This window comes from Alosa pseudoharengus, unplaced genomic scaffold (assembly GCF_046254945.1).
Source record: "Alosa pseudoharengus isolate Yale_2024_CS ecotype anadromous, Long Island Sound unplaced genomic scaffold, YU_APseudo_1.1 YU_APseudo_1.1_scf_20, whole genome shotgun sequence".
Classification (NCBI taxonomy): domain Eukaryota; kingdom Metazoa; phylum Chordata; class Actinopteri; order Clupeiformes; family Clupeidae; genus Alosa; species Alosa pseudoharengus.
Window position 1 is genome coordinate 35,176,352 of NW_027468664.1, and position 10,894 is coordinate 35,187,245.

The 10,894-nt window shown below is 39.4% G+C and overlaps 2 long non-coding RNA genes across 2 annotated transcripts; both read right to left on the minus strand.

Annotated features, from left to right (window-relative positions):
- Positions 1 to 2,686: 2,686 nt before the first annotated feature.
- LOC143136771 (uncharacterized) lies at positions 2,687 to 3,081 on the minus strand. Its single transcript, XR_012989444.1, has 3 exons — positions 3,054 to 3,081; positions 2,897 to 2,941; positions 2,687 to 2,774 (listed from the first exon to the last, which is right to left on the minus strand). It is a non-coding gene; the product is annotated as an uncharacterized LOC143136771 (long non-coding RNA).
- Positions 3,082 to 5,528: 2,447 nt separating this feature from the next.
- Positions 5,529 to 8,544, minus strand: LOC143136772 (uncharacterized). The gene is made up of 3 exons (XR_012989445.1): positions 8,454 to 8,544; positions 5,706 to 5,913; positions 5,529 to 5,625 (listed from the first exon to the last, which is right to left on the minus strand). It is a non-coding gene; the product is annotated as an uncharacterized LOC143136772 (long non-coding RNA).
- Positions 8,545 to 10,894: the final 2,350 nt, after the last annotated feature.

Below are 10,894 nucleotides of genomic sequence, written 5' to 3' on the forward strand. Positions count from 1 at the left end.
AAGTTTTCAGGAAATACTTGTATTACACGCGAGAAACACAAAGACGTGCATTTGTAATGACGCGGAAGCGATGCAGGCCATAGTGTTACATAAGTTGAAGCAGAAATTAAGCAGAAATAGGCCTACACCGAATGTTGAAAAACGTTTACATTACGTGTGATAGATAGGCTATGTTATTCACCTATTCTAAATCTGAAGGAGAATATCCTTTTGGAGATTATGATCGATCGTCTATTGAATGGAGGTGCGTCTGCGTGTATACGACGGTGTCCACTAAGCATACCATGCTTATTTCGACCCTCTGATCAACATAGCTTGGAGGTTGCAGTGGTAATCGTGATGATAGTGTCCGTAATGGACGTGGTACAGACAGCAGGGCTATAGAAATAGGGCTCTAAACTACAAAGTCACCCGCAATATGCGAACTTCTGGGTACTCCGATTACCCGCGATAGGAACTCATTTAACCAGAATACTTTATTGTAGGCCTTGTGGTTTAGAAACCATATACATCTTAGGTGTTGGTATACATCTTAGGTGTTTTCCTGTTAATTTGTTATGTGGGTAATATGAAAAAAGAAAAGTAAACCTGCTCAAATATGTTCATCCAGTATTTATTGAAAGGTGCATAATTTGAGGTGCTTGCCATCCAGTGGCAAATTAGATGGGTAAATTTACCCCCTTCATAAACTTTTGTTTTACTCAAAGATTTTTACATTTACAGTAGGACTTTATCTCTGACCACTTTCAAGCCATGGCCTTTTGAAATTTTGATATAAAAATCCAATAGTGTTGCTTTCTTAACCATGACGCCTATAGTTTGCCAGGTTTAAAAAAGTTATTTGAGGAAAATATTTTTATTTGGTGTGAAACACACACATACCTGTTTTTATGCTTTTCATTTGTTTTATAATTTGTATTAATATTTATTTTATCATTATTTTATTTATAAGCTAAGGTTGCTAGCACAGGTGTCTAAAACTAGATAAAAACACGTGCACTTTCTGTTTGCAGTTTTGTGTGGTATTTGAAAAAAAGAACATTGCATTTTCAGAAATAGCCGGCCCTCCAATCAGATGACGTTGGCAGAATTGGCCCCCAGCTCATTTGAGTTTGAGACCCCTGCGTTACACCAAGCATCACATCAGCTAACATGAATTTGATAAAATCCCTTCCCTAGTTTGTAACGTTATACATAAACGTTAAACTCAAAATGTATGTGCTACATAATTCAGCATGTCACATGCTGAATTATGTAGCACATACATTTTGAGTTTAACGTTAACAACCCTTTCCCAGTTTATGAAGTTGTGCATCTATGAGCAAAGTAGACATAGGCTACTTTGCTCATAGACGCACAACTTCATAAACTGTATGATATGTTGCCTTAGACTACGGTAGGCTAATGCAGCTACTGCTAGAGAGACTAGATAGATAGACACTTTAGTCATCCCCAGACGTGTAACGTGAAGTCGTGCATGGATGTGATGTCTCCGTCCTGCAGGCGGTAGCCAGAGCGCTCTCAACTCCGCTGCCATGTGTGAATAAACAAACGTCCCCCCCATGTCCCCGATATAACGTTATTGTCGGGTCCTTAGGAGGTATTTGAAATGACCAAATGCAAATGTCATCCGAGGGACCTGACGGTGACGTCCCCAGAAAGTCCTGCACCGGACGTCACGCAATATCCAAACGATAACTTGCTCCGGACGTCAATAAGGTCACCGGAACGTCCGCTAGAGAACATGACGTTCAGGACCAATCGGGGACGTCGTGAATGTCGGCATAAGGTCCGGGGGACGTCCCGTGTTTGTCGGGTACATTTTAGATAGGGTAACTTGTAATAGTAACACATTACATTTTTTGACAAACATACCATACAGTACATCACTGAGCATTGTTTCTTTAAAAGGTTTCTTGTGGCCTTTTCCTGCCCAGTTGAAAAGGCTAGCCAGGTTGTTGGTGAGGCCATTCTGCAGCATCCGCCTTACGGTCACTTCAGCAGTGTGCCCACCAACAAGAGTAAATGTAGAGATCTGACAAGACATAATGAACCAACAAACAAACAGATGAAAAGAAACATTGCATGAATAATTATGTACCATATTAGCGAACTCATCTGTCACATAATGAGTAATGTGTTCCTTTTGTTTTCAAGGATTATTCCTACAATTACTGTGAGCGGTGTAGTGGATGGCTGGAAAGAAGAGGTATGTTCATAATAATTTAAATTGATGTAATGTAATGTTAGTTAAAGTTTTTTGGTAGTGCTCATTTAAGTACCATTTTTTGCTTCTCGAGCGGGTTTTCCTTGATGAGAGCTTCTGCCTGTTCAAACTCCTCCATTGTGTTGAGAGGCAGTTTGATGTTTGAGGGGGAAGCTTCAGGGGTTGCCTGCCTCATCGTCTCTCTCCTTAGGGCCCTAATGTCACTCCCCAGCTTGCTGATTTCCTCTTTCATTTGTCTGTTTTCGTCCAGCACTTGCGACAACAGCTGTACCACTTTTGTTAATCCAATATCTGTCAATTTAAGTTACTTAATATTATAAATATGTTTTCTTACTGGTGTACTTTCACATTTTAGCTCATTCTGATGTATATGACTATGAATGTTTGTGTCTCCTTAACTTACCACGCAACAGCTGTTGGTGTGGCTGATGGCATCTATATTTGAAAATCACAAGGTGCATCGATTAGATTTTTTTCAAAATTGGTGTATCTAAGGAAGAGTTTGTGTAAAATTTACCTTGTGTAAAATGCCCTTCTTGATGTGAGTCTGCATGGTGTTTGAGAGAAAAGAAAAAGAGTAGAGTGTTAGAGGGCAAAGACTGACAGATACAGGCGTAGGGTGACAATGTTTCAGTAGTGGACGGGTAGGAAGGATTAGGCCTAAATTACCTCTTTGGGTGGTTGATGACCCAAATCGCCACTCACTATTGATGTCTGCAAAGGAAAAAACACTTTAATACAGAATAAGATAATGGTACTGTTAGCATTTGAGTGTTACTAGAAATGGCCTTAAACAGTAAACACACAAATGTTTAGCCTATCCTACCTGGCCCAAAGTCAATCGCTGGCCTTGCTGTTTTTCTAGGGGTTGGCTCATCCTCATCAGTGTCCTCACCTTGAAGCATAGGAAATGGCAGTTGAATTTCAGACTGGCCTAAATGGACAATCAGATATTTGTTTAATTCTGAAATATGTGTTATTGCTGTAGATCCGCACCTCCAATAGCCTCTCGTGGCAAGCTCCAACTCCTGGCTGTAGCTGATGAGCCCGCTCTTTCAAGATTGCTACCTTGCTTGTAGCGTGGGTTTGCCCTTTGGAACAGTCATGGTAGTGGGCAGTGTTGGGCAAGTTACTTCAAAATCGTAATGTACTATGCATTACTTATTACTGTCATTTCAAAGTAATTTGTTACATTATAATATTACTGTCTCTGAATTGTAAGGCATTACACTACTATTGCATTACTTTTAAGTTACTTTCAATATCTAGAAATATGGATTTGCCATTCTAAATGCAGTTTATTATGCTCAATGCAGCTTGCTCTTCCAATGGAGGGAGATGTGGTATAGCATAATGACTGAGCTAGGCTTAAGGCAACAGTAGAATGCACTAGGCGCAGTGCTCATAATGCAATACAAGGAACAATCATAGTCAGAATTTTGTTAAAAACCAACAAAAGGTCAAAGTCTGGTAAATTGTGATAGAAATACTGTAACTTTAAGGCCTAGGCCTACTCATTAAAATCAATAGAGAGCCTACTATATTGTAAATCAAAGCTTAAAGGAACCGTATGTAAGATTGTGGCCAAAACGGGTACTACAATCACTTTCAAATTACTGTAGAGCGGTGTATCCCCTTCCCCTCCCCTCTAACTGGCAGAGTTGGCAACCGGATGACGAAACACTACTGACTTTGTGATTAGTAGATAGGTGGAGGGTGGCGCATTAGGCCAAAACACAACATGACAACATCAACATCAGTTGAGGGCTGCAACTTCACTTTTTAAATGACAATATCCTGGCCAGACTACTGTTGTCAGTGATATAAGTATTTGAAATGAACATGATTTCTTAATGTCTAGTGACATATCAGGGCAATTTTATGATTAATTGAAATATTTTTTTTACATTTCGGTGCCCTAAGTGAGTGGCTTTGAGTGAGTGACATTTAAATGATAACTCAAACACCTAAAGTAAAATAAAAGGCCTATTATTTACAGACCATTACTGTGTATTTTTAAACATTAATTTCTGAAGAAATGCTGTTTTACTTATAAATGGTGCACTGTCACTTTAAGAGCATTGATCTTTACGTTGTCATAATGCCCTTTTGCCAGCTCTTGTTTACAAGCCTTATTTGTTTGAGTTACATTGATAGCACAATATTAACAATAATATACACAATGTTAAGTTGTTTTAAGCAACCGTCATTGCTTTGGAAATGGAAGTATGCAATGACATGTTGCTTCACATTTCGTTTTGTGAATACAAGTGAATTATGAGCCTGGTATCCACCTAGCTATCTGAATGGAATGAGTTTCAGTCGACTCAGCATATCATGTGCTTCATGTAGCCTAAATGCTTGGAAAAGACCCACCAATTCTAGTACTACCTGGTGATTGAGAGAACCCAAAAGGTATCAAACTTGCATGTAACATCGTGTTAGTGCATTTTGACATTGTAAACGTTATTGATAAAGAGTGAAACGCAGTTTGCAGTAAAGCTACTATTCATTGGTTACATTTGGGTGCCCCCTCTGTCCTTTGGTGCCCAACGCAAAGTGCGTGATGCGCGTGGTGGGAGCGGTGGCACTGCCAGGCTACACAATCTTTTTCTGCATTTCTATCCCTTTATTCTCTTCAATTCAAGTTCACAGCACAAAGCTGACATGCACAACAGCATAGTTTGTGTTTTATCAATAATCAAAGAGATTAGCGTGGCACTATAGATGTTTCATTAATTTACTTGTGCTATTTCGCGAGCTGAGAGATCGATCTTTCGGTTTCGCACACAAAGTGCACTAACTATTATGTTCTTCATAGCCTTGTCTCTGACAAGCTGAAAATAATGAGCTAGGCTTATGTCCATCCAGCAAATAGTCCGCCTGCGAGTCTGCTGCAGCCACAGTCATATTCAACCAGTATCAGGAGATACGTTCTACTATTTTGCGCGGATTTTTTCTCCTCTGTTGTTATCGCGTGGTGTTTGCGAATATGTATCAAAACAAAACAAGCGCTTAATTTTGGGTTAAACTGCATTGTAACGTGCGTTACTGAAGTTTGTACCGAGTAAATATTACCCAATATTTTTTTTGTAATGCCTTACATTACCGCGTTACCGCAAACAGCAATATATTACAGTAATTACATTACTTTTGTAACGCATTAGCCCCAACACTGGTAGTGGGTCAGCAACACCAGAAATATAAACAGAACACACTGAACAAACTTTTTTTTTGTATATATTTTGTGAGCTTTTCGGTTTTGCTTAGACACGACAGAATTGTTCTTTACCTTCTTTTCCTCTTGTCCGGAATCTCAGCCTCTGACTGGATGTCTGTTGTTGCACAGTCAGGTTGCAAACACTTATCCAAATAGTCTTTGGCCTTACCATATGTTGCTGAAAGTGAATGACATGTGTTAGTGCAATGTAACAAGTTGAATCTTAAAGAAATGTTTTAATGCAGTATGTTTCCTTACCACAGCCTACCAAGACCCTCACGTCATCAAAAACATCCCAGTTTTGACCTGGTGGAAGGTGGTTTAAAACGGCTTTTTGGAGCCGCCAGTGGTCATAGGAGCCAGGCCAGTAACACCTCCAGCTTTCCCCAGCCTCCTCGAGCCAGCTGGATGGCACTACGGCAGCGCCTTTGTCCGTGAACTCGACCACCTTCCACATCTGTGCCATCTGATAATAAGGTGAATGAATGAAACACTTGAAAAAGAATAATATTTCTGTATGAATGAAACACTTGAAATAGAACAACAGTTCTGATGAGTTTTGAATGTGTGAAAAATAACCATTAGAAATATATTTCCAGAATTTCCTATATTACAAGTATCTATTTATCTGTCTTAATCTACACACCAAAGTCACTATTGGTGTATATGCTGCAAGTGATCACTATGTTAAGTGATAGGTAAACTGCCTGTAACTAATCATAAACTAACATATTAGCTACCTAAGCCTAACTATCTTCAAAGACTTGCCGGGCTCGAGGCAGATGCCCCCTCCCCAGAGTTACCTTTACATAAAAGACAAAAAAAATGAAAGAAAAATAAAGCACTTCGCAGGAAGAGTAGACGACACTACTCAGCTGAAGCACTCTATATACTCATAGCATTCACAGCATTTTGTCAGATAGATAGATAGATAGATAGATAGATAGATGGATTTTTTTTTTTTTTTTATAGGCTATATGTTTTTTTTTTCTTTTTAAGGATTTCTTTCAGGATTATGAATTGGGGGTTGTTGAGGATTAGGAATTAGGATTGGTGAAGAAGAGGGATGGCAACAAAATAGTCTTTTCTTCGAACATCCTCAAGGTGCCCAACTTCAAGACTGTCTTTTAGCGTGTGGACCTGAAAACAGCCTATGTGAGCAGATGGGCAGGGATAAGTGAAATGTGAATCTCTGTAGCTAAATGTTCTGTAGATTATAAAAACTGAACCAGATGATTTCACAATGTTTTGGACCAGTGCAATCTCCTGTCTTATCGCTATACAGTTGTCCCCAGTCTTTGTTGACAGACAGAAGTCTTTTGTTAATGCCTTTCTGTACTGTTTGCCATTGCTGAATTGCAGAGGCAATGGACCATCCTGGTGTGAGTCAAACAAAAGGGGCTGCGCACTTGGAGGTGGAGTCAAGGCATCAGGCACCTCTGACAGTCTCTTGACCACTTGTTGTAATGGTTGATGAGGAAACGAAGAGACACGGTCAAGGGCACCAAATTGTCGGTATACATCAGTTAGATGTATCACCTGATGTATAGTAAAAACAATTTCCCTTTCACCATATAAGTCTCCAAAGTTTTTTACAAATGCTGTCAGTACTCTATTGGCAAAATCAATCATGGAGGCAGAGAGGTTGGGACTGAGTAATAAAAACACACCCACAGAGAACAACAAGAAGTTTTCAAATATCTCTCTTGGGAGAATGCGTTTCAGAACCACAGGCCCACTGTAGACCATGAACTGTCTTAGCTCTGTGGCCTTCCATCTGTCTATTTCTGCAAGTTCTCGTGGTTTTCGGGCAAATTCAGTGGGAATATGGGGACGGAGAGCAATCATTTTTGATGATATTGCTGTGATCACTCTAGATGGCTGTCTAATGGCCAGATTTTTTTCCTTCATCCAGAACAGAATAAGTTTTCGAGTTACACCCAAACAGCACAGGTGCATGTAATCGATTGGAAACTGTGTTACCATCAGGACAATGCCAGTAAGGGGACTAGGATGTAGGTGGTGATCTGTGTCTGACATCAAAGCAAAGTCTTCATCAGACCTAAGCCTGGCATTCATCTCAGGGTATGTCATTTTATTTTGCCACACACCTACTTGATGGCACTTGTCGCACCCAGAGTAGCCATTGTGGGACTTTGTCTGTTTTATGTAAGCCCGTGCTGGAGCATCACATATAAAAGAACACACCATCACCTTCAGAGTTTCACCTCTGTAGGTCAGTCCATCTTTCAGTAACTGGGTGAGGTGATCTACAAATGTCTTCAGGTAATCATGCACATTAGATGGTTTTGCATTACCACAGAACAGACCCACAATGAAAGGTTTTTTCGTGTAATCGCAATCAATCATTGACAGGATTGGCCAAAACTGAACTTTAGAACTTTTGAAAATGGGTAAACCATCGATGTTAAATTGCAATCTAATTGTCTGAAGGCAACTAGGTAGGTGGATTGAATTCAATTTGGACAAAATTCCCTTAGCCAATCCAAAATGGTGATATTCACCCCCACCTAATGTTTCCACAGCTATTCTCCTTTGAGTGCCAAGAAGTGTCCTAGCATCTCTAGGCAGCTCTGGGTGGTATACTGTCAATATTGACAGAAGAGCAGTAACTGCAACGAGATTAATGCCAAAAGTTGTTGCCCATTGCTTAAGTTTCTCTCGTAGACTCATCTCCCCAGGATCACTTTCATCAGAGCTGGATGACTCACTAAAATCTTCGCTGTCTGTACTGTCACTGACACCACTGTTTGTACTGTGTTGACAAGGACTGTTCGCATAGTCTACAGCTGCCTCACAAAGTGGTAGATGTGATGAGCTTTCACTAAGCGGAACCTTTTCGGCCTGACTAATTGTCACATTAAATTGCTGCCAAATCTCATTCTCTGTCTCCCTTGCGTTTGACAAGACTCGCCTTCTTTTACTCCAATAAGAGGCCATTTTTGTGTGTATTGGCCACTATTGAAAAAGAAATTAGGCTGATACCTTTACTGTGAGCTTGAAATGGTCTTCAGTGTCCCATATACATGCAAATGGAAGGGAAAAAAACAAACACAAAATTAGTTTCAATGGCATAGTGTGGCAACGATTGACAATTACATTTAATATGACACAGTGAAATTAGGATGAATTTAACTGTTAACATTAAATAACGTGATTTCTAGTTTTGTAATATATTAAAATGGTATTGCCCAAGTCCCTCCACGTCGAAAAAAGCCTATGCATTCTTATAAGGCCTATGCCAACAACGTATTTAATCAACTGCGCTCAGATTGGTTAAAAGCCAGAGGCTGCCTGTAATTTACTTCCGGTTCAATGCCTTTAAAACGGAGGGGGAGCGGCACAGCGCTTAGATGCTGCGCCGCGGATTTGCCAGCTGGATGGATGAGGATGTTGTTGGTGGTGGATGGATTTTCACGTGGCATAGCAAGGTTAGCAGAATTGTTTCCTAAGCGTAATATAAAAGATTGAGTCGCAGTATTTGGTACAATATTATGTAGAATGGACCGACGTGTCCACGGGTCGATTTCCCGTAGCGAATCGACCCTTTTAATGTCTTAAATGTATTTTAGTATAGTCAGATGAGTTTAAGCATGGGCTAACATTAGCTTCGACAGTTTCCCGGGGATTTAGTAAGGAACGCAGCGCGCCATGCTGACATCACTCAATAACGTTCTCTTGTACTAAATACCAATATTATGGATGATATTCCTAGTAATATTGGTATAGTAATACCGTAGTATAGCAAACGGAACAAATTTGTAAACATGTAATCGGTCATATTTTATCGACAATTGCCTTGGGGAAAAAACCTTGGACTGCGGTGTTAACTGCTGTAACGTTAACGTTAGCTAAACTGTCACGAACTTTGAATCCAACGATTCCTGGCTAAGTTTCCCGCTTATGCCTCGCGCATTTTCGCTGTATTAACGGACATTTATTCTTTAATGATAAGGTAGTACATGTAGGCCAACTATAACGTTAGCATGTTTTGATTAAAGTTCGTCAGCTAACGTTAATGTAGCCTAATAGCCAATCATAGCATTCTATATCCCAAGGGGAAATTCAAGGTCTCAATTCTAGTAGTGCTATTAACTTGATACACAAAATACCCGTCGGAAATGTAACTTAACGTTATGCCTTCAATAGTTAACTTGACTTATATATTCATGACATTTATTTACATGTCATGTGTTATGTTGCAATGCTAGTGGACTGTAACGTTAACTTTGTTGCATTGCTAGTGGACTGTAACGTTAACTTTTAACGTTAGATATCAAGTCTAATCAACTCCGAGTTAACGTTTGCCATAGCTGATGGCGTTGGTAAAAAATAGCCCATATTCGTCGTAAATGTACAACATTTACGTTATTTATGACATTATCTACATGTCGTGTTATTGGATAACATAACGAGAGGTGAAGTTGTTGACATTATCAATGGAGATCAAAGGTGCTCGCGCAGCAAATGTTCTAGGTTGTTGCCGTTGGCTAATAACGTTAGCATGCTAGCGTTAACGCTAGCACACTAAAGTGACTTTTTAACATTGTAGTCACTATCATTACACTTAAACTTACCTTTTCAACAGCTCAATGAAGGAAAAAATTGCTTAAACTATTTAACGCTATCTAATCTATCTATTTAATACTATACGCTAATTTATCTAAATTAATCTAAAACTCTATCTATATACAACAAAGATTACACTGTGATTAATAGTTAACAATATAAACAAACAAATATACAAAATCTATTCTACCTATCTTCTATTCTAAGCTAAAGTTAATATTAATATAAAAACAAATCAATCTAAATATCGCTATGTATCGCTAAAAATGCTGTGTCTTGTCTGTCTTGTCTATCACCACCAACGTCTGCGCAGATTGTTGGTAGCTGGGGCTATTATAGTAGCGGCTGGTTGGCAAGCACGCGACTTTTAGATGTGCAGTATTCTGTTAAATAATCTGATAAGTGAAGTGCTCACATGGCACTGAACTCTTCAATTTACCCCCACATTTCGCTGAATTGTAACGGGCTACACCTCTGCGTTTGCTAACTAAGTGGGTTAGGTTGACCTAGCACCTAAGCAATGGAAGGCAATACCATCAAATGCATTACAACCATTTGTTCAGTAAATATCTTTCTTATTCCAGAGGTGAGGAAAATGACTTGCCTCTTTCAGGCATCTCCTTTGTCCATCTCCTGTGTTCGGCGAATGTCATTTGAAATCACTCTTCAGGTCGTGATGTGATTAGAAAATGCATAAATTAACCTTCATAGTTCTTTTCAATTGAGACTCATTCAGTTCATATTTTTTAAATGAAGAAAGACAGTGAGTGCTTCTGGTTTCTCTCTTCAAATAAACTAGGGCTGCAGCTATGAGTCTTTTTGGAATCGAGTATGCAAGTGATTATTTCATCGAATAA